Source organism: Saccopteryx leptura, chromosome 8 (genome assembly GCF_036850995.1).
Source record: "Saccopteryx leptura isolate mSacLep1 chromosome 8, mSacLep1_pri_phased_curated, whole genome shotgun sequence".
Lineage (NCBI taxonomy): Eukaryota > Metazoa > Chordata > Mammalia > Chiroptera > Emballonuridae > Saccopteryx > Saccopteryx leptura.
In genome coordinates, this window is record NC_089510.1 from 22,923,480 (window position 1) to 22,949,011 (window position 25,532).

Sequence of the window (25,532 nt, forward strand, 5' to 3'; positions counted from 1 at the left end):
GCAAGTTACATAGAAATTGAGGACAAAATAATGTCTCTTTGTACATGCCTATAAATATTTACATGTACATTTTTGTGAATCCAATACCCAGACTTCTAAGAAAGATCAGAAAAAAGGCATATAATCTTAAAACATACAACCACTTTTTTTCTCTTTATTCATTTATTGTTTAAGGACATTTATAACTGGGTGACTATTTTTTTAAAAAAAGTTTAAAGGAAGAATGTAAAATCCAAAGACACTTTCTTGGATGAAAAATTTGCCTCAGGTTTTTCCCCTGTTCTTTCTACCCCTTCAATGGAAATTTATAGATTACCTTGTAAGTGTTGCAGGGTAAAATATTTCATTTCCCTTTTAAGCAGTGCAACTCAAGTTATCAAGTCATACTTTTTCCACACCTCAAAAAAAAAAAAATTGATCCACTCTTAAGACCAAATGGAAAAGGTAAAAAAATCAATCTACACTTATTTTTATTTAGCCATCACTGTGCAATGTAATGATATAGACATGAGGGAATCTTTGGAGAAACATGCCTATATATCTAGTCTTTAGGGCTAAATAGATTTCCTTGGTATAGTCAACTATTGAAACAATCATCTATGTTAAGTTGGACACTTGATTTCAATTAGTTTAAAATCCTGTTGTGACTGCAGCACATATGCTTGATTCCCTCATTTAATAAATTTGTCATAATAAAATAGAGATGATATAAGGTTTACTAAGCTGTAAGATTTTTTTTGAGATAGAGCTATTTTATATTTATCTTTTTAACTTCAGAACTTACAGTCTTGTTCTTCCATATAATAGAAAATCTATTAATGTGTATTTCATGAATAAATTATTCTCATATGAATAATATTGAGAAAAAGGTTTGAGAAGAGAGATATTACTATAAGCCAGACCATGATAAAAATTGAAAACTAGAAAATTATTTTGTTTTTATGATGGTTTTAAGCTATTCAATAAGTTTTAAATTGTGGAGGGTTAGAAACGTTATTGAGATTCTGACAGAAGCTATGAACATTTTTGTATGAAAAAAACCCATGTGATATTCACATATGATTTGCATAGAATTTCAGGAAGTCTTCAGAGATTTTTAATTTTCTTCATTGATATATTTTCTGTATGCTGTTTTTTTAAAATCCCAAGATATAAATATATATCCAAGTCCTCAATGCTAAGTAAATTTTCCTTTTACTAACAATTGTGAAACAAACTATAATCTGTGTCTTAATTATGGAGGTTATATGGGTGAGTGTAATTGCCAAAACTGTTAAAGTTGTCTACTTATCATTTATTATTTATTAAAAAAAGAACTAAAAACTCTCACAAAAATATGATCTTGAGTATGTTGTGTGACATCAGAGACTTTTAATTTATATTAACAAAAAAATTGATGCTGGTTAAGATGAAGGCATCTAAAGAATCTTGTTTTGAATTGACAGTAGATAATACCATAGTATAAAAATCATTTTCTCTTTTTAACTAAGAGAAAAAATTATACAGACATAAGATGACTTGCATTATGTGATCTCTAACCAGAACTATATAAAAGTTAAATAAACAAAAGCATCTTGCTATCTCAGGTGTGAAGTATTTTCTGTTATATTTTTGTAGAGAATTTCCCTAAATTACTAATGCCTTATTTTTCATGTATAGACAAATTTTTTATTAAAATCTAGTAAAAATTATAATGACTTCTAATTTTCAAATGGCCAATGTGATCAATATTGTTGACTGAGTATCATTTTTAATGGTATTTTTAAAAAGGAAGATAGGGAGGTTCAGCTGTTTTAGGGAAACTGAGGTGAAGACCTACCCATCTTTATTGAAACAGAACGTATCTCATCTATCATAGAACACCCTCTTCTCCAAATCTATTTTGACATATTGTAGTTCAATATCAGGCATGTGGGAATATAGCTCTTGTGCTGTTCATGTTATGAATGTGTGTGCTAGAACAAAATATCAGGAATGGGGTGAATAATGACACTGCAAATTGAAGTCATCTGCTTATTTGCCACAAGATTTCTCAGAGCAAACACCTGCAAAAAAGTTTCTCCCATGTTGCTTTGTCCATGACCTTGACCCCGAGAGTACCATCCTTCAAAGAGAAATGTAGAATCTCTCAAGAAAAAAAGTATTATTAATTAACCTATGTTCTGGCCTTCTATAAATAATAGTTCATTTTTTGTACTCCAATATCAAAATCTAACTTCAAATAATTTTCTTAAAGTATGTTCTACATCAGTCAAAAGAACATAAGAAAAAAACAAAACATTTGCTCAATATTGTATGGATCCAATCCAAAAACAATTAAGTTAGAAGAAAATTTCCACATATATCTTATAATAAAAATGAGAAATATTATATATTTTTATAAATATTTGTGGAATGACAGACTCTGGTACTCTTTACTATAATTATCTTAGGTAAAAACAAATATAGCTTGTATTACCCAATCTTAACATTTAAATAGTCCTTTTCTCATAAGGATTCCAAGTGATGCTTATTTCAAACTGACATATTACTGACCAGTGCACTTGTCTAACCAAATTTCTACATTTACACTTATGCATGAATTTTTTAAATAAAAACAAAAGATAAGATTTTTTCTTGAAAGATAAGTTTTTATGTTCAAAGCATTGGAGAGGGCTAGGTCCTTTGTAGCAACTACTTGACTACATATTTTCTGAATATGTTCTGAAATGTATCCCTTTCTTTTTTTTAGAAAATATAAACAATTTAAATAGTTTGTGTTGATCTCAACTTATCTTACATTCTTACATGACCAAAATTGCTTTTTATTTGTAAAATCGACTTTAGCATGTTGTAGTACCAAAAGAAGCACTGAACTTTAAGTAAATACATATGTATATATTTATATAGATAGATATAAATACATAAGTAATACACACACACACATACACACACACACACACACACACACACATATATATTTCTGCTCCCACCTTTAAAAATCTGTGTGATGACCTTGAGTGGGTCACTTGATCTCTCTGGCTTTCATTTTTTTTCCCAACTCACAAACAAGAATCTGGTCATTCTTAAGGTCATTTATAATGAAAAACTTCTATTATCTGTGATACATTACTATAGAGCTATAAATATTTATTTGCCAGTCATAAAGAATGAAAGGGGAGGTTATGCTGTCCAATTTTCATGACAATACTGGAAGTAATTTTTTGACTTGCCTATAGAGGCACCTGAAGGGCACCGACAACATATTTGGTTCCTTCTGGATGAATCCAACCATTGGTATTATACCATCACTTCTTGACATTTTGTCTTTGGAAGCTTTCTTTCTAGACTGATTTGACAGCTCAACAGGAAGTATGAAGTTTCGTGATATTTGAATATACACTTCATACATAAAAATAATCTGTATTACCTTGACACATCTATATTTAGTTTTCATATTATGTCCCTTTAACCTTAGTAGCTGGGATCATCTGACCTGAGATAAAAATGTCTCTTGCTGCTTGTCTCCCAGACAGTTTTCATACCAGTCAATTAGTAATGCTGCCCACCATCTAAATTTTTCAAAATGACAAGATTTCAGATAACAACTGTAAATACACTATAGAATTGTCCATTCCTGCTGGTTCCAAGTGTACATAGATATTCCTCTGAGACTCATATTTCTGACATCTGAAACATCCATACACTGTCAAAGAAAATATAAAGTTAATGTTACTTAAAAGACATGTAAAGTTTCTACTCTATCATTACTACCTTGGTAGTTTGACCTCACCGATAGGCAAATAAACTCACAACCTACTGTTTTATTATAACTATTAATTTTTCTGGAAATGAATTATTATACCAAAATACTAAAAACATGTAGAATAGTCCAATTTAGCATCTCAGCCTAGTGACATAATGCCTATAAGTACCTCTGTGTGGTGTTTAGATTGAGAACTTCACATAGGAGCTGTTCTGTGTATGACACTACTATATGACATGACATGCCATCCACTGTGTCATTTGTTCTCACTTACTCTGATTAAATGATTATATTATTTTTAATACAGGTTCCATCAGAGGAAAACATTTTATTACCCTTTATAGTTCAAGAACTTAGAGCAGTTCTTTGTCTTTAGTCGATCATTGACAAATGGATGTCAGTTTTTAAAGATAAGTATATAAATATACCTCATAATGAGATATGTATTAAAGCAATGATTTATTTAAACTATAAAACAGCTAGCTTTTTAAAAAGTTTCTACTTAGTTGGCAAATATTGAACATTATTCAACAGATAAAAAAAAACTGATTTAAGTTTAGGAGGAAAAATCTACCTCTTACTGAAATTGTTCATTTCAAAATTAGCTCACTAATAAATGAGGTAGGCAGGAAATATCTCCATGTTGTATATGCCATAAATTGTCATTTGTAAATGACATTGATGAGGATTTCTTCCTGCAATACACTATTGATTTCACCAGTCATAATGATATGAAAAACATGATATGTTGGCATAAGGATATTTAAGCATGTTTTTTTTCTCTTTCTGCTAATGTAGTTAAATCAATTGCATTTGTTTCTAGGAGAAAAAAAAGGACATCTTACTAAACCATTTCCCTATAGTGTTCATGTCCGCATAACGTTTAATTTGTTACAGGTTAGAATAAAAGTAATAAAAAATCAGAAACATTCAAAGGGTGTTGAAAACAGCAACGCACTATGAGAAACCATACATTTCAATAGATATTTAATTTAGAACCAATTTCTAATCTAAAATTGACCTTAAAATAAAAACAAATTCATATCAGTGGTTTCCAGGTTTCTCATTTGTGAGGAGGAAATCTCACCAGTAAAAATGCTTTTTCTCCTCCAGTGATCAGCTTAATAACTTTAAACACCCAGATATTTTCTGATCACCTGTAGTTTTTAAAATTCTAAAAATATATTTCATGTTTCAGTTAGTACATCCTGTTATTTTCTTTTTTATAAATGATAATTTTTGTCAGTTATTCTATGCTCAAATCTTCCCAATTATATTCCCTTGGTAGGAAATTACAAGTTTACATGAAAAATTTTGATCAAACTATTCTATCTCTCAAAAAGCATACATGAGTCTAGGGCCACAGAGAAGAAATTAGCTGTTCAGGAAAATGTGGAGAAAATTGAGAGAGGCTGTGAGAGTCATCAGACCACCCACCTTTGTGAGGAGAGAAGGAAGTAAAACATTTGTGCAACCAAATCTTAGCCTGGAGTTCAACAATTTAATGGGAAGCTCTTGAGCTAAAGTCTTCTTATAGGTGTCTCCCAGGAACAAGCTACCTTGATTTCACTGGGTTGCTCAGTGCCAGACTGGAAACTGTCTATGAAATGTTTGCCTACCATGATTGGGTGATGGTTTTGAGTACAGCAACTGGGCTGCTGTCAACTGTGCTCTTTGGTCAAATACATAGCAGAGGAGATCTGACAGGTGACTTTTCATGGATGCCAGAGATTGTGTTGATTGTGAAGATAAAAAGAAGTACATGAATATAATCAAGATTAAAGAATTAAAATCAAAATGACTTTATGAAATTTTTGAAAGCTTTAAGTGCCATTTCATCAGAGATGCCTTCCCTGATCACCTGTTTATAAAAGCACCAGTCTCCTCACATACAACTCGATACTCTCATACAGTTTTATTTGAGTTCTGGCATTTACCAGCTTCTAACATATTACATTTTCTATTTGTTTTAATTCTTCATTGACTGTATATACTCCTCCCTCACCACAGTCTATAATTAATGATTACAAAAGGTTTTCTTGCATTTCATTGTTGTTTTATCAGTTATGGAAACATTATCACTAATCAAGATATATTTGTTGGGGCCCTGGCCCGTTGGCTCAGTGGTAGAACATTGGCCTGGCATGCAGGAATCCCAGGTTCAATTCCCAGCCAGGGCACACAGGGGAAGTGCCCAACTGCTTCTCCACCCTTCCCCCTCTCCTGTCTGTCTCTCTCTTCCCCTCCTGCAGCCGAGGCTCCATTGGAGCAGGGTTGGCCCGGGCGCTGGGGATGGCTCTATGGCCTCTGCCTCAGGCGCTAGAATGGCTCTGGTTGCAACAGAGCAACGCTCAAGTTGGGCAGAGCATCGCCCCCTGGTGGGCATGCCGGGTGGATCCCGGTCGGGCACATGCGGGAGTCTGTCTGACTGCCTTCCCGTTCCCAACTTCAGAAAAATACAAAAAAAAAAAAAAAAAAAGATGTTTGCTGGATAAATGAATGGGAGAGGGGTAAAAAAAAAATGAAAGAATAGAAATAAAAGAAGACACCCACTCTCATAGTGTATGCACCTGGAAGGGTCGCTGTTCATTCACTGATGAAATAAATGCACACTAGAAATCTTGGGAAGATGAGTCAGAAATAAAATTTTCTTATCTTGAGTTTGAAATTCCTTTGAAACATCTAAATAGAGCTTGTGATCTTTCCTAATAAAAAAAAATATTACAGCATAAAATGTAATACAAGTAATAGCAAGTTATAAGTATAAGTATGAGTTAAAACAGGCTGTGCAGGCCATTTTATAACATACTAAAGAGTTGAAATCTAAGAGTTTCTTTATAATGTCAACACCTAATATCCATCAAGATTCCAGTAACAGATGACTGAAGGCATTAACATAACATAAAAGTAGTGTTTGAGGGGAGATTGGTCAACTCATGAAAGCAGAGAATAAGGAAATATAGCAAAAGTTTCCAGTATTCATTTGGACACTTATCAGGAAAGCATTGGGTCTTTAGAATTGGGATTTCTTGGCAGAACGTTCCACCTGAGAAATAGATATACAAAGTAATTTTAACAAATACTATTAAATATTTAAATTACCACATCCCTTATTCTGATTCCATAATTAGTAAACTAAACTTCTTATGACAGCTTTTATAAAATTGTCTAACAGGGAAGTAAGGTCATATAATAAAAATTTATCATTAAAAGTTAATGATATGGAATCCCAATTTCATGTAAAAGCTTTTTTTAAATTAATTTTAATGGAATGACATTAATAAATCAGGGTACATATGTTCAGAGAAAACAGCTCCAGGTTATTTTGACATTTAATTATGTTGCATACCCATCATCCAGAGTCAAATTGTCTTCCGTCACCTTCTATCCAGTTTTCTTTGTACCCCTCCCCTCCCCCCTTTCCCCCCTCTCCCTTCTTTTCTACCACCCCCCTCCGGTAAGCACCACACTCTTGTCCATGTCTCTTAGTCTTGTTTTTATGTCCCACCTATGTAGGGACTCATGCAGTTCTTAGTTTTTTTTTGTTTACTCATTTCACTCCATGTAATGTTATCAAGATCCTTCCATGTTTTTGTAAATGATCCAATGTCATCATTTCTTATGGCTGGGTAGTATTCCATAGTATATATGTACCACATCTTCTTAATCCAGTCATCTATTAAAGGGCTTTTTGGTTGTTTTCATGTCTTGGCCATTGTGAACAATGCTGCAGGTGTCTTTATATACCAATGTTTTTGAGTTTTGGGGTATATACCCAGTAGAGAGATTGCTGGGTCATATGGTAGTTCTATTTTTACTTTTTTGAAGAACCACCATACTTTCTTCTATAATGGTTGTACTACTTTACATTCCCACCAACAGTGAATGAGGGTTCCTTTTTATCCACAACCTCTCCAACACTTATATTACCTGTCTTGTTGATAATAGCTAATCTAACAGGTGTGAGGTGGTATCTCATTGTAGTTTTGATTTGCATTTCTCTAATAACTAATGAAGATGAGCATCTTTTCATATATCTGTTGGCTATTTGTATTTCTTCCTGAGAGAAGTGTCTGTTAATGTCCTCTTCCCATTTTTTAATTGGATTGTTTGTTTATTGTTGAGCTTATGATTTTTTTGTATATTTTGGATATTAGGCCCTTATCTGAGCTGTTGTTTGAAAATATCATCTCCCATTTAGTTAGCTGTCTGTTTGTTTTGTTGTCAGTTTCTCTTGCTGTGCAAAAGCTTCTTAGTCTGATGTGGTCCCATTCATTTATCTTTGCCTTCACTTCCCTTGCCTTTGGAGTCAAATTCATAAAATGCTCTTTATAACCAAGGTCCATGAGTTTAGTACCTATGTTTTCTTCTACATACTTTATTGTTTCAGGTTTTATTTTTAGGTCTTTGATCCATTCTGAATTAATTTTAGTACAAGGAGACAAACTGTAGTCGAATTTCATTCTTTTGCAGGTGGCTTTCCAGTTCTCCCAGGACTATTTGTTGAAGAGGCTTTCTTTTCTCCATTGTGTGTTGTTGGCCCCTTTATCAAAAATTATTTGGCCATATATATATGGTTTTATTTCTGGGCTTTCTATTCTGTTCCATTGGTCTGAGACACTATTCTTCTGCCAATACCATGCTGTTTTGATTGTCATGGCTCTGTAATATAATTTGAAGTCAGGTACTGTAATGCCCCCAGCTTCATTCTTTTTCCTTAGGATTGCTTTGGCTATTTAGGATTTTTTTTAGTTCCATATAAATCTGATGATTTTCTGTTCCATTTCTTTAAAAAAATATCATTCAAATTTTGATGGGAATTGCATTGAATTTGTATTATATATTGCTTTGGGTAATATTGTCATTTTGATTATATTTAGTCTTCCTATCCAAGAACAAAGAATATTTTTCCATTTCATTGTATCTTTTTTGATTTCCCTTAACAATGCTTTGTAGTTTTCATTATATAGGTCCTTTACATTCTTTGTTATGTTTATTCCTAGGTATTTTGTTGTTGTTGTTGCAACCATGAAGGGGATTATTTTTTTGAGTTTGTTTTCTGATGTTTAGTTGTTGGCATATAGGAAGGCAATGGACTTTTGTATATTATTTTTGTATCCTGAGACCTTACTGTATTGGTTTATTGTTTCTAGTAATCTTTTTATGGAGTCTTTGGGCTTTTCGATGTATAGGATCATATCATCTGCAAAAATTGAAACCTTTACTCTTTGTTTCCCAATATGAATGCCTTTTATTTCTTTATCTTGTCTGATTGCTCTGGCTAGAACTTCTAGCACCACGTTAAATAAGAGTGGAGAGAGTTGCCAACCCTGTCTTATTCCTGATTTAAGGGGAAAAGTCCTCAGTTTTATGCCATTTAATATGATGTTAGCTGATGGTTTATCATAAATGGCCTTTATCATGTTGAGATATTTTCCTTCTATACCCATGTTGTTGAGTGTTTTAAACATAAAATTATGTTGTATTTTATCAAATGCCTTTTCTACATCTATTGATAAGATCATGTGGTTTTTGTTCTTTGTTTTGTTGATATGGTGTATTAGGTTAAGCATTTTACATATGTTGAACCATTCTTGAGATTCTAGGATGAATCCCACTTGATCATGATTTATTATTTTTTAAATATGTTGTTGTATTCGATTTGCTAGTTTTTGTTTAGTATTTTAGCATCTGTATTCATTAGAGATATTGATCTGTAGTTTTCTTTTTTTGTGCCATCCTTGCCGGGTTTCAGTATGAGGGTTATGTTGGCCTCATAAAATGTGTTTGGAAGTATTGCTTCTCTTCAATTTTTTGGAAGATTTTGAATAGAATAAGAACAAAGTCCTATTTGAATGTTTGATAGAATTCACTAGCATAGCCGTCTGGCCCTGGACTTTTATTTTTGGGGAGATTTTTTTCTTTTTTTTTTTTTTTTGTATTTTTCTGAAGCTGGAAAAGGGGAGAGACAGTCAGACAGACTCCCGTATGCGCCCGACCGGGATCCACCCAGCACGCCCACCAGGGGGCGACGCTCTGCCCCTCCGGGGCGTCGCTCTGCCATGACCAGAGCCACTCTAGCACCGGGAGCAGAGGACATGGAGCCATCCCCAGCGCCCGGTTCATCTTTGCTCCAATGGAGCCTTGGCTGCAAGAGGGGAAGAGAGAGACAGAGAGGAAAGAGGGTGGGGTGGAGAAGCAAATGGGCGTTTATCCTATGTGCCCTGGCCGGGAATCGAACCCAGGTCCCCCGCACGCCAGGCCGACGCTCAACCGCTGAACCAACCAGCCAGGGCCTTTTGGGGAGATTTTTAATAATTTTTTTTTTATTTCCTCCCTGCTTACTGGTCTGTTTAGGCTTTCTGCTTCTTCATGACTCAGTCTAGGAAGATTGTATTGTTCTAGGAATTTATCCATTTCTTCAATATTGTTGAATATGGTGGCATATATCATCATCTCCCATTTAATTGGCTGCCTATTTGTTTTGCTGTGCAGAAGCTTTTAATTTGATATAGTCCCATTCATTAATCTTTGCCTTTATATTCCTTGCCTTTGGGGTCAAATTTATAAATTGTTCTTTATGTCCAAGGTTTATTAGTTTAGTATATGTATCCTTCTATGTAAGTTAATGTTTTAAATCTTATATTTAGTTCTTTAATCCATTTTAAATTAATTTTTGTGTGGAGGGACAAACTGTAGTCAAGTTTCATTCTTTTGCATGTGACTCAAATTTTACCAGCACCATTTATTGAAGTGGCTTTCTATTCTCTGTTGTGTGTTTTTAGCTCCTTTGTCAGAGACTATTTGTCTGTATATATGTGATTTTATTTCTGGGCTCTCAATTCTGTTTCATTGGTCTCTATGTTTTTCTGCCAATACCATGCTGTTTTGATTATTGTGTTTCTGTAGTATAATTTAAAATCAGGTAGTGTAATACCTCCAGCTTCATTCTTTTTTTTTTCTCAGGATTGATTTGGTTATTTTGGATTTATTATGGTTTTATATAAAGTTGATGATTTTTTGTTCTATTTCTTTTAAAAATAATAATGGGGCCTGACCTGTGGTGGCGCAGTGGATAAAGCGTCGACCTGGAAATGCTGAGGTCACCGGTTCGAAACCCTGGGCTTGCCTGGTCAAGGCACATATGGGAGTTGATGCTTCCTGCTCCTCCCCTTCTTCTCTCTTTCTGTCTCTCTCTCTCTACTTTCTAAAAATGAATAAATAAAATAAAATAAATTAAAAATAATAATGGGAATTTAATCAGGATTACATTGAATTTGTAGATGGTTTTGAATAATTTGAGCATTTTAACTGTTGATTCTTTTAATTCATGAATATGGAATATTTTTTTCATTTTACTGTATCTTTCAATTCCTTTTAATAATGCTTTATAGTTTTCACTATATAGGTACTTCACATCCTCTGTTAAGTTATTTCTAGGTATTTATTTTGTTGCCATTTTAAAGGGATTGTGTTTTTGAGTTCATTTTCTGAAGTTTCATCATTGGCACATAGAAAAGCATTGATTTTGTGTCCTGCGACTTTATTGTGTTGGTTTATTGTATTTGATTTTTTGTTGTTGTTGTTGTTTTATCTTGTATTTTTCTGAAGTGAGAAGTGGGGAGGCAGAGAGACAGACTCCCGCATGTACCTGACTAGGATCTACCCAGCATGCCTACTCGAAGGTGATGCTCTGCCCATTAGGGACATGGCTTCATTGCAACCAGAGCCATTCTAGTGCCTGGGGTGTCGGCCATGTAGCCATCCTCAGAGCCTGGGCCAATTTTTGATCAAATGGAGCCTTGACTGCGGGAGGAAAAGAGAAAAATAAAGAGAAAGGAGAGGGGGAAGGGTGGATAAGCAGATGGGTGCTTCTCCTGTGTGCCCTGGCTGGGAATTGAACCCTGGACATCCACACACCAGACCAATGCTCTACCAGTGAGCAAATGGCCAGGGATGGTTTATTGTTTCTAATAATTTTTGGGATTTTTTTGTATATAGGATCATGTCATCTGAAAAAAGTGATACCTTTACTCCATCTTTCCAAAAATGAAGGCTTTTTATTTCTTTCTCTTGCTTGATTGCTCTGGCTATGACTTCCAGAACTATGTTGAATAAGAGTGGAGAGAGTAGACAGCCTTGTCTTATTCCTGATTTTAGAGAAAAAGCCTTCATGTTTTCATCATTTAGTATGATATTGGATGATGGTTTGTTTTATATAACCTTTATTATTTTGAGGTATTTTTCTTTTATACCCATTTTATTGAGAGTTTTAAACATAAAAGGATGTTGTAAGATGTCAAACGCCTTTTCTGCATCTATTGATAAGATCATTTGATTTTTGTTCTTTGTTCTATTGATGTGGTGTATTGCATTGATCAATTTGCATATGTTGAACCATGCTTGTTCTCCTGGAATGAATCTCATTGATCATTATGTAGTACTTTCTTAATGTATTTTATTCAATTTGCTAGTAGTTTCTTTAAGATTTTTGCATCTGTATTTGTTAGATATTTATCTGTAATTTTCTTCTTTTATGTTGTTTTGGCCAGGTTTTGGTATCAGGGTTATGTTGGCCTCATAATATGTGTTGGGGAGTACTGTTTCTTATTCTAATTTTTGGAAGACTTTGAGAGAGCTAGTATCAAATCTTTGCACATTTGGTAAAACCATCTAGTCCTGGACTTTCATTTTTGAGGATGTTTTTGATAGTTGTTTTTATTTCCTCCCTTCTTATAGGTCTTTTTAGGTATTTTACTTCTTCATGACTCAGTCTAGAAAAAGTGTATAGTTAGAGAAGTTTATCCAATTCATCTAGATTCTTAAATTTGGTGGCATATAATCTTTCATAGTATTCTACTATAATTCTTTGCATATTTATGATATTTGTGATAATTTCTCTTCTCTCATTTCTGGTTTTATTTATATGAGTCCTTTTATTTCTTAGTGAGTCTACTCAGAGATTTGTCAATTTTATTGATCTTTTCAAAGAACAAGCTCTTTGTTATATTTATTTTTTTAGTGTTTGTTCCATATTTTATTTAGTTCTGCTCTAATTTTTACTATTTTTTTCTTCTGCTAACTTTAGGTTGCTTTTGTTCTTCTGTTCCTAGTTTTTTAAGATGTAATAGTAGGTTGTTTACTTGAAATCTGTCTTATTTCTTGACATAAGCCTGTAATGATATAAACTTCCCTCTTATTATTACTGTTTTAGCAGTATACCAGGAATTTTTATATGTCATGCATTCATTCTCATTTTTCTGTATATATATTTTGATCTCTGATTTTATTTCTTCTGTTACCCAGTTTTTTGTTAGAAGTATGCTGTTTAGTTTGCACATTTTGGTGGGTTTCTTTACTTCCTTTTTGCAGTTGAATTATATTTTCAAAGTCTTATCACAAAATATGCTTGGTATAATTTCAATCTTACTGAATTTTTTGATGCTAGTTCTATGGCCCAACTATGGTCTATCCTTGAGATATTCCATGCACATTGGAAAATAATGTATAATCTGATGTTCTGGAATAAAATGTCCTGTACATTTCTATTATGATGGTTTGGTATAGTGTGTCATTTAAGACCAATATTTCTTCATTGATTTTCTGTTTGGCTGATCTATCTAACGCTGTCAATGGTGTCTTGAGATCTTCAAGTATGATTGTGGTTTTTTTTTTCTTTTTCTTTTTAGATCAGTTAGTATATGTCTTATATGTCTTGGTGCTCCATAATTCAGTGAATATATATTAAGAAATGTTATGTCTTTTTGATACAATGTTCCTTTTATCAATTATGAAATGTTCATCTTTGTCTCTTGTTACCTTTGTTGTCTTGAAGTCAGCATTGTCAGATATCAGTATGGCTACACCTGTTTTTCTTCATGTATTATTTGCTTAGAGAATAATTTTCCAATCTTTTACTTTGAGTCTATTTTGTACTTTTAGCTTAGATGTTTCTTTTAATGGAAGCATACAGTTGAGTTTTACTTTTTGACCCAATCTGCTACCTGTGTCTCTTGATTGGTGAGTTTAGCACACTTATACTTAAGGTAATTATTGATAAGTGAGTATTTCCAATAGCTATCTTATGTTTTGTTTTCTGGTAGTTTTATTAATTATTTGTTTCTTCTCTTTTGTGCTCTTTTCAGTTGTTTTTCTTTGGTGGAGTTCCATATTTCTTTTCCCTGTTTCTTCTTGTTTAAAGCTATGTATTTCAGTAGTGGCTTTTTTGTGGGTGGTTACCACTATGTTATTAAGAGAAAAATTTTTATACATATAATAGTCCTTTGTCTTCTGAGTGCTTTTGCACTCCATTTTCTTTTGCTACTGCAGATATTTATCCTCTCACCTTTTATGTTACTGTTGTCACAGGCTATTGTTTTTATTGTGACCTTGTTGGAGCTTTTACTTGCAGTTTTGATTTGTTGTGTTCTTTGTATCTGATCAAATAACCTGCCTTTATTATTTCCTGCAGTGGGATTTTTCTGGTGATAAATTCCTTTAGCCTCTGTTTGTCTGCAAAAGTTTTTATTTCTCCCTCATATTTGAAGGATAACTTTGATGTATATGGTATCGTGGCTGGTAATTTCTCTTTTTCAGTACTTTGAGTGGTTGGGTCCACTTTCTTTTGGTTTTTACAGTTTCTGCTGAGAAATCTGATGATAACTTAATGAACCTTCCATTTTATGTTATATTCTTTTCCTTACCCGTCTTGAAGATTCATTCTTTTGTCATAGATTTATGACAACTTTGTTACAGTGTGCCTTGCAGAAGGCCTGTTTGTGTTGAGGTAACTTGGAATTTTGTTTGCTTCTTGGATTCAAGTATCTAAATCTTTCCATAGGCTAGGGAAGTTCTTATCAATTATTTGTTTATATAGTCTCTTTATTTTTTCTCCCTCTCTTCTTCTTCCAATATACCCGTTATTTTTATATTTCTCTTTCTGATGGAGTCAGACAATTCCCATAGAGTTTTCCATCAGGATAATCTTGCCTGACTATCTCAGGTAGTCTCTTCACTTGCAGGTTCTATGACACCTGCACTTACCTGAACGATTGTCCTGGCAACAGTTTCATACATTTCAAAAGTAACATTTTTTCCCTTTTATTCTTGGACCATCACTGTCTTATTCCCTTATTAAACTAGATGTCCCAAGAGCTTAACAAGATTGCTTAAATAAATTTACCCTTCCCTTAGGCATAGCTGTTTGTTGCTCTCTACTTATAAAACACAAGATATAGATGATAATTGATAGATGATGATGATGATAGATAGATAGATAGATAAATAGATAGATAGATAGATTATAGATAGATAGATAGATAGATAGATAGATAGATAGATAATAGATAGATTTAAGTATGTACCTCCAAATTTTATATGTGGAAGTCCTAACCCCTAGTACTTCAGGATGTGACATCTTTCAAATAGTGACTTCAGAGGTAATGAAGTTAAAATAAGTTTATTATGGTGGGCCTTAATCCAACATGACTGGTGTACTATAAGAAGATGAGATTAGAACACAGATAGAAATAGAAGAAATAATATGAAAGTGAGGAAGAGAATAACTATCTATATAAACCAAAGAGTGAAACCTCAGAATAAACCAACCTTATTAATAATTAAATATCAGACTTCTAGCTTTCAGAATTGTGGAAAAATTAATAATCTGTTGTTTAAGTCACCAGTCTGTAGTACTTGATTGTGGTAGCCATAGTCGTATGTAATATATACAGCATATGTTACATATATATATGTATATTTGTACAAATTCCAAATGGATGATTAGATGGGTTGATTTGCTGTCATTAAACTAATAATTCCCAGCAATAGATGGTTGACAGTGAATTGGGAAGCATGACACGATGCAGTTCTCCAAGTCTGAGGGATCCTTGCAGAAATAAACAGCAGTTGTCACTTTCTTAACAAGAGGATTGTGAATGTTTTTAGTAAATCATGTCATTTATGCTTAAAAATTAAAAAAATTATAGCATTTAATAAGAAAGGTGACTGATTAGAGTTATGCTTTGAAAATGATAAGTGTATCAAGAAAACTTCAGGTAGGAAATAATTAAGGAATCTCTTTTTGTTTTGCGTATTTTAAAAAAATAGTTATTGAATTCAGAGTGCGAGAGAGGAAGGGAGCGAGAGAGTGAAAGAGAGAGAGAGAGAAAGAGAAATATTGACCTGTTCCTGTATGTTTCCTGACTGGGAACTGAAGCCACAACCCTTGTGTACTGGGATGACAACTATAACCAACTGAGCTATTAGGTTGGGGCTCTTTTGCATGTCCATACTTTATTAATATTTCTATAGTTTTTATCTAATTTCCTTTTTTGTATTTCAGGATTTTTTTTCTCAATATCATATCATTTTATTCATTGTCTTAGTGTATTAGGACTGCTATAACAAAATACCACTAACTGGGTTCATTATAAACAATAGAAATTTATAGCTCACAGTATCAGAGGCTGGAAAGTCAAAGACCAAGGTGCCAACAAGTAGGTATCTATGAGGATCTGTTTTCTATCTCAAGAGGACTGCCTTCTTTTCTGCATCCTCACATGGTAGAAGGGGGAAGGGGACCCTCTGCAGTCTCTTTAATAAAGCTCTAATCTCATTCAATGGGGCTTTTTTTTTCATGGTTTAAGCACCTCCCAAAGACCACAACTACTAATACCATCACCTTTAAGGGTTACAATTTTAAGATATGAATTTTTGAAGGGGCACACAAAACCATTGCAGTCATGTTGTCATTTCAACTTCCTTTTTGCTGTTACAATATTTTAAAATTTTTCTATGTCTAAGTTTGTAACAAACTCTGTCTTCTAGAGTGGCTATATTATATTTTATTTTAATCATCTGTATAGGTGGCTATATTGTTTTCCACAAGCAATACATGCGAATTCCTATTGCTCACCTGGAATTTATGCTGTGAGACTTTTAGATTTTAAATATTCTAATAAAGCTATAATATTCTCTTGTTCTTTTAAGTTGCTTTTTCCTAATGGCAAATGATGTTGAGCATAGAAAGTGTATATCTTCTATGGTGAGAGAATTGTTCAGAACTTCATTTTAATTTGTTTCTTTATTGTTGAGTTTTATGAAGTTTTTATTTACTCTATTTTGGATATAAGTCCTTTTTGAGCATTTTGTTTTGTTTTTTCAAATATTTTCTCCAAATCTGCTTTTCCTTTTTTTAAACAGTATCTTTTTCTGAGTAGACATTTCTAATTTTAAGTACAATTTATTATTCTTTTTATTTGTTATTGTATCTAAGAACTAATCTCTGAGCTTAGGTTCATGAAGATTTGCTCATATGTTTTCTTCTATATGTTTTATAGTTTAGTAACTTTGACTTAATCTTATAACCCTTTCAAGTTACTTTATATGCAATGTATGAGGCCTGTGCCTAGGTCCTTTTAGGGACTTGTTGTAAGAAGCATATGAGATGAAGTTCAAACAATCAATAGGTTGACTTACAATGAAATTCTTAAAAGGTAACAGGGAAGATAATAAATTAGCACTAATATTACTACTAAACCCTGGCTATAAGATCTCTGTGTAGGGTTCTTTCTTCAACAGCTGGCCACAGATAGAGTGTATTTATAAAATCTATAAACCTTTAATGTCCTAATGTCATAGATGATTTAGTACAATTTAAAAATAATGAAACAAGCCAAAAAAATAATAAATATCTAATTGGATGTTCTCACATTTTTAAAACTGTGCAGAGTTGTGTATAAACACTGATTACCAAAAGGGCCTGTATTTTGATGCTTAATCCATGACATGGTTAAGAAAACTGCTTCTACAGGCTTTGGGTGCTGTAAATATACCATCATGAGAAAATGTTAATTAAGAACATTGGAAATACAGATGATAAAAATGCGGTGGCTGAACTCTGTTATAATTTATTCAGACAGTATCATTTTGCAGTGAGTTGGTGGAATTATTTAAAATACTGAATTGCAAAGAGAAAATAAACCAGGAATTAGTACAAAATTGTGAAAGTTTTGAAACAGAAAAAGAAGTCAATACTTTGTGACTTAATTAATTTGGTTCAAGTATAATTTCTTAAGACACTCTGCTATTTTTTTGGTGATAAAAACCTCAATAACATATTGAGTTTCTCTTAAAGGAGCTTATCGTCTGATAGGACAAAAGACATTTGTTAAAATATTGTAAGATGCATGTAAAAATAGGCTTATGTATAAAATATCTGACAGCTCACTAAATAATTTTTAAATGTGAGAGATGGCCAATCAGAGTAGAAAGAACAGCAGATGGAATAGGATGGAAGTGTGAAACTTCATTGTGCATTCTGAAATTGATAGGCAATTCAGTAACTTTTGGAATATAAAATCTGAGTTTAAAAATTTTTTTTAATTTTGTATTCTTTTATGCAGAGTTACCCATGTGGGTTCTTGTAATGTTAATGTGAACATGAATAGAAATTATAACACTTTATCCTTTATTTATTACAACCCATTAAGTAAATGATTCTTCTCTTCTAATCAAGAAATGAACATTTTCTTTTGTCCTAACCACCTATCTCTTGAAAACTTGAGGCATACAGAATGAGACTATTCAAATTCATGTTTACCTCATCATTGTGATGCTGTTCACATACCATATAGAGCCCAAAGACAACAGTTAAAAATAATAAAGAAAAAAAATTCACACATAAATTATGTCAGCCAAACAATTGACATCTCTTAGATAACTCCCTATAATTATAATATTTTATGCACTGTTATTTATCCATCTCTTAATTTCTATAGCATTGTTCTTCCAAGTTGGTAAGAGCACTGAGAAGGCTGTTGTCTTATACAAAATAGTGAAAAAAGAAAAGAGATAGCAAGCTAGTACTTTCAGTTTTATTTATTTGTTTCCTGTGGTTGGCTTGTAAGGCTCACAGAAGCCAGTTTGGTATAATCCTTTCCCAACTTCCCATGCAGTGACCTCACCTTGGCAAGTGAAAACTGGCCCTGTGAGCCGTATGTATACCATGAAATCAGCAAATGAAACTCCGTCAGTTTTGTTTTCTCCTGGAGAACCAGTTGTTAAACATTTATTAGCACACAGCTGGATACTTAAAAAGAATGATCTTTTTTATACTAGAATAAAAATTCTTATATAGATTATAGACTATTTGACTATGTATTTTAAATACCTGTATACTTAGAGAACACAGATAAGAATCACCTGATTAGATAGAGTGATGTTGTTTTGAAAATCATTACTTAGCTCTTAACTTTAAAAAAATGTGTTTCAAAAATGAGAGAGACATTTCAAAATAAATGTCTTTTTTATGTTAATCAAAAATAATGGAATCTAAAAATTTAGTATTTTCACCACATAAGTTCTGAAACAGTAAAATGACACTACCACATAAAGTTCTTTCATGTGAACCACACTGAAATGCAGAATCAAATACATTTTGTAGAAGAATAGGATAGGATGCTTGTGAATGTCCACAATCTGTCTGTATTCTGTGTATTAAGCTGTCAGAGACTATCTAAATCACTTCCTTTTCTGTCACTGTCTTCGAACAACATCCTTTGAGACACAACAGCCTTCTACAAGGACCTCTCCCTATCCACCCCTGCACTCCTCATCTTCTTAAAATGATATGTAAATCCTGCAATTCATCATGCTCTGTGTAGTACAGGTTTAATTCTTCCTCCTAACCCTCAATCTGCTGAAACATTACTCTGATATACAGTACAAAAGCAGTAACAAAGATGTTCATATCACCCCATTGTGAGCTGGTGGCAGGCAGAGAAATCAATGAAGCCAAGGGGACAATAGCTGGAGTTTAAACAGGCTGCTGAAATTTGCTAAGACGGAGACAAAGGGCCCGGGCTGAAAGGGGAGCTGCAGCGGAATTCCTTGGCCCCTATTATGTGGCTGAAACAATCCTTACTCAGAGAGTGGATTTGCATCTCTAATAGAGTTCAGGCTTGTTTGTGAAAGGCTTTCGCTAGCCTGACCCCGTGTCTCAAGAGCACATTGATACCCAGAGCTTCGCCTCTGCCTTGTCCCACACCACAGAGAGCAATATCATGGGAAAATGCACTAACTTAAAAGAAAGCAAAGGAAGGCAAGAGGAAGGGAAAAATTAAAGGCTTGAGGCAGTTTTGGTGGTACTTAGCAGTGAAAATTACTTTGGCAAATAATAGAACCTACTGCTGGTAATTATTGCTAACAAGCTTCCCCCAGCCCAAATGTGACACTTGGGCTGATGTGAGAAGAGCTGATATAAGCCAAGCTTATTAAGCTTGAATGAAAGGAACCTTTTTCCCTATGAAAATACAGCAACTCGGGAAGCTTGCAAATCTTGTAATCTAGTGTTACCAATTATTCAGTAAGACAGAAAAATGGTGCTGCAATATTTAAAATCCTTCTTGGTTTTAATTCAGTACGGGGTCTTAATCCAAAACAACAGACATCCTTGGTTTCCTAAACATGTACACTTGGTTCCAAACAAAATATTGTGGGTTCTTAATCTTCTACTTGATGTTAGGAACTGCTAAAGAAACCTTTCATTCTTGGTGCCCAGCAGATAAACTGGCAAGCCATTTTTTTTTTTAGGAGATCATAATCTGAAACAAGGCAATAGAATCTTGCTCACATGGGTTCATGACTTATTCATGATCTTAATTTAAAATTAAATTTGGTTTGAGTGGACATAGTAATGTTAATTTCTTGACCAAGTATAAAGTTGCTTTGACTACCCTGAGAAAGTAATCACACGAAATTATAGCATCTATTAATTATTAGATTAATGAAATATGGTGCTTTATTTTTAGAGTAGACTTTTATGTCATGAGTAATAGTGAGTAGAAAAAATAAGAAGTCTCAGAAATGTGCTTTACTCATTACGATATTTACTGTACACAGGAAAGGGTCATATTTTTCTGTATTTAGGACATAAACATTTGTTGAAAGGTGAGCATTTCTTGTGCAGCAATAGTTACATAGAAGATAAATGAACCAATTTTGAATTGAATTCCATTAGAATGATCTGGCATACCCATAATGTTAACACATTAATATTTTCACAGATTTCTAAAAAATATTACAATTGGTTGTAATATAAATGGCACCGCTATTACCTAGCAAACAAACTTTTAATTATCAATTTATTTAAGTCAGTGAAACAAAATTCTGTGCTAATATGGACCGAAAAAAGCTCAATTACAACTTAATTCTAAATGGTAGGTTAAAAATATTGAGTTAAGTGTGGCTTTGACTCTTAAATAACCCATTAGTTAAATGATTGAATGTACCCTTTGAACATTCCCAATAGTTTGTTTTTCTGTAGCCTTATTACCCTGTTCATGTGACAATGTTAAAGGATTGTATAACTCCATTATTTAAGAGTTAGTATGGACACTTAGTTTGTATTTTGTGATTCTCAAATAAAATTCTTGTTTAACTCTATACACCATGTGCATTTTCTCCAGGTTTGAAAGTGCTGCTCCCATGGACACCTTCATTTCCCTCTTTCTCCCTACTGCTAAATGCTAATCCCTGCAGATTCTCCCTCTTGGGTCTCTTGTGTCTGTTGCTTCAGTTCTGTCACTCACTCCCTTTTGTCTGATCACTGCTGCAGCCTTTAACTCTCCTCTCCTTTTCCCAACCATCTACCTGCCACTCTATATAGACTGTCACATTATTAACCGAATGTTCATATTTAATTATGACTTATTCCGGCTCAAGCAGTTTCATCTCTCTACTGCCTTCTGAGAGAAATGCTTGCACTCCTCAAGACAAGTAGTCAAAGCCCTCAAAAGTCTATACCAAAAAGTCTTTCTAACCTTATTCTCACTCTGTTCTCCTACATGTACCCATCATCCTTACAAAACAGGACTGTTATTTCTTGGTTTTGTCAGTAGCATGAATATGTTCCAAATGTCACCATTTTGTTTTTTCTAGAAGCTTCCCCTTTCTTTTTGCACACCTACTTACTTTTAAATGTGCTTTGTATTGTGATATCTGCCTACACCTCATCTGCAAATAGTGCCTCTGAAACTTTTCTTTATGCTGAAAAATTCTATAATTTATTATATACTTGCATATTTAAATTGTCTTTTCATTCCCAATAGCACATAACAAATTTTCTTCCTCTACTAATGCTAAATTAATGTCAGAAGAATTAAATACATAGAAATAGAGAGAGATACTTAGTATTTTTAACTTAGCAACAAGAAAAATCGGTACTTATAATGTCAACAGAGAAAGAGAAAAATGTTTTTTTTTTGTTTTTATTTAATTAAAAATAGGTCGCCTTTAGTGGCAAAAATCAGTATATCCTTTAAATAAACTGTTTGTTTTAATAATGAATACAATTTATTACATTGAGGGATTTATTTCCAAGTTAACATTTTATAAATCAAAAAATGAAAAATATCCCTCAGATTTTAATTATGTCTGCACTAGAAATATAAATGCAGATAAATATTATGTGATAAGCTCACCTTTGGGATATGTCTTTAAAAATGAGTATTCTTCAGGTAGTCTTTCCATGAAGAACAATGCTTTTGCTTTGATATATTATAGGATATGACATTTCTTACAATAATATATCAGACCAATACAACATATAACATCATAATGAAATTTATAAATAAAACTATAATATTTGATGTAATGAGAAGTAGAAAGGTATGAGGATAGATTGATTACCTTCAAACTTTCTATAGAGAAAATACTAGAGACATCCTGTAACAGATAAAACTTATTTTATAATGAATACTTCAACATAATTCCTGATTTTTTTTATTTAACCAGACTAAACGGTTGTCATTTTTAATTTTAATCCTTTTGTTCAAGATGTTAGTATACAAATAATAACTTCAATATTGTAATAATGCTGGTATTTTTTAAAAGGCTGATATGGTGTCAGTTGGGTAACAAATATAAGGGAGAACACTTTGTAAAGTATATGATTGTCTAATCACTATGCTGTACACCAGAGTCTAATACAAAATAATATTGAATGTAAACTGTAATTGAAAAAAAAAATAAAACATGTGGCCTGTGGTGGTGCAGTGGATAAAGCTTTCACCTGGAATGCTGAGATCACCGGTTCAAAACTCCGGGCTTGGCCCTGGCCAGTTGGCTCAGTGGTAGAGTGTCGGCCTGGTGTGTAGGAGTCCCGAGTTTGATTCTGGCCAGGGCACACAGGAGAAGCGCCCATCTGCTTCTCCACCCCCCCTCCTTCCTCTCTGTCTCTCTCTTCTCCTCCCGCAGCCAAGGCTCCATTGGAGCAAGGTTGGCCCAGGTGCTGAGGATGGCTCCATGGCCTCTGCCTCAGGCGCTAGAATGGCTCTGGTTGCAACAGAGCAATGCCCCAATGGGCAGAGCATAGCCCTCTGGTGGGCATGCCGGGTGGATCCCGGTCGGGCACATGCGGGAGTCTGACTGCCTCCCCGTTTCCAACTTCAGAAAAATACAAAAAAAACTCAACAACAACAACCAAAAAACCCAGGCTTGCCCAGTCAAGGTACATGTGGAGATTGATGCTTCCTTTTCTTCTCCCCCCTCCCTCTCTCTTTCTCTCTCTCCCTCCCACCTCCCTCTTTAAAGTGAATACATTTTTAAAAATGGAAAAAAATAAAGAATGTAAGAAAGAATTTTATTTATTCTTTCCAAACTGATATTAATTGTTAAGTTATTTCAGAATGAGGTTATAGAATTTAAATTTTTCTTTTTTATTAAGCGAGAGGTGAGCAGGCAGAGAGGCAGAGCCTGCATGCGCCCACATCGTGATCCACCCAGCAAGCGCCCTATTGGGCAATGCTCTGCTCATATGGTGCTGCTGCTTCCTTGCTCTGAGTGGAGCTATTTCAGCTCCTGAGATGAGGACATGGAGCCATTCTCAGTGCCTGGGGCAAATTTCCCGAACCATTTGTGTCATGGTTGCAAGGAGGGGAGAGGGAGAGCAAAAATAAAAGGAGGAGAGGGAGGGGTTGAGAATCAGGTAGGCACCTCTCTTGTGTGCTCTGAGTGGGAATCGAAACAGGGCTTCCACAGGCCGGGCCGGCACTCTACCACTGAGCAACTGGCCAGGACCATAAAAAAAATTTTAATCTTTCTTTTTTTTTTTCTAAATTCATTTAAAATGGCTTTATTTTTTAAGGTACTGTATTACAGACTCATAATATTTTGGCTTGTAAACTGGAGTCATTAACATCTCTTAAAGTTAACTATGAAAATAAAAAATGTAATTGCATAACAGCTATTGTATTTTGAAGATATATGTGATATTAAAAATGTAGTGCTAATTAGCATATTGATTTTTTTTTAATTTTTTTAAAAAAATTATTTTTTGATCATTTATTTTGATGAAGACAAAAATCTTAAAGCTAATTTTAAAACTTCATCCTATCAAAATTTAACCCTAAAATGGTGTATTCTTATGTGTTCTCTAGTATTTCTGGCACTGTAACAAGTATTGATATTAAAATAGCAACAATGGACTATTTAATTTCTCTTATTCTTTGAAATTTTAAAGAGTATTTTACTGATTAACCAGCAATATCTTTAGGAAATATCTAAAATCTTATATGACTCAAATTCTCATTTGTATTATTAGTAATTGTTGATTACCAATAAGCAGCTATTTTAAATTATTTTAAGTGTTTTGAATATTATTGGGAATGAAAAATAACAGATTTAATTGTATTTACCTTCAATAACTGAGGAATCTTTTGAGTGGCCTTTACAAATTCCTATATCATGATATAAAATATTTGTGTACCAACTAATGTGGACTTATAAAAAGTTAAATTTTTAATGTGATTTTCATGTATTATTTAATAGTCCATTAATTTTCAATTTTTAAGAGACTGCTTTGAAAATGTGAGAACACAGAAAGACTGTGTTCATTTTATTTTAACATTTTTCATGAAAATTATAGTACCAAGTAATAAAATGATCAAAATACTTTATTTCCCAAAATTAGTATTAGGCTTCTGAGAAACTTAAAAAAAATACAAACATTTATTTTTTATATTTAAATTGAATAGCATGTGTATAAAGTGTATTTCAGTGAGAATTTTAAGGCTAACTATGGAGCAATGTCTTGGGCTCCATTAACATTGTAAGTCTCATCTACTGGAGCTGTTTTATCTGTTCCCACATAACAACAAAAAAATGTACACTTAGTTTTTGTTGTAGAAAAGAACAAAGATAAAAAAATATTTTTGAACTTGAATTTTCAGATCATAATAGCATCTTGTCTCCTTGGTGTTTCTTTCATTTTACCAACTGGGTGACTTGTTGAAGGGAATAAAGAGAGAAGGCTTCATACAGGGGAAGTCACCGATATCATTGGCAAGTGAAACTCAACGACAAATGAGATATTGTACAGGCAAACACAAAATGAGCTTTCACGCAGGGCTCTGTCAGTGTCATTCAGCTTTGCCTGAATAGATAGCCCTCTCATGATTTATCTTCCATTCATCAAGTCAATGCCTGGTATCTTTTCAGTTGTGATGGATAAGACCTTACTAAATTGACTACTGCCTGCTGAGCATTGTGAAGCCTGAGAACTAAACAGGAAAGGGATCCAACCATATTTCATTCATATAGTAAGTCACCCATTCTCGGTTGACTAAGAGCTGAGAACTATTAAAAGACTTGCTTTAACTGGTCCATTGGTGTGGATAAGAGAGTGGTCAAGTTTCCATATAGTTTTAGGATTTGAAAGTAAATTAAGAATAGCAGATATTAGTAGCTCTGAAAACAGACCAACTGAAAAGTAGGAGACCAGTTTATT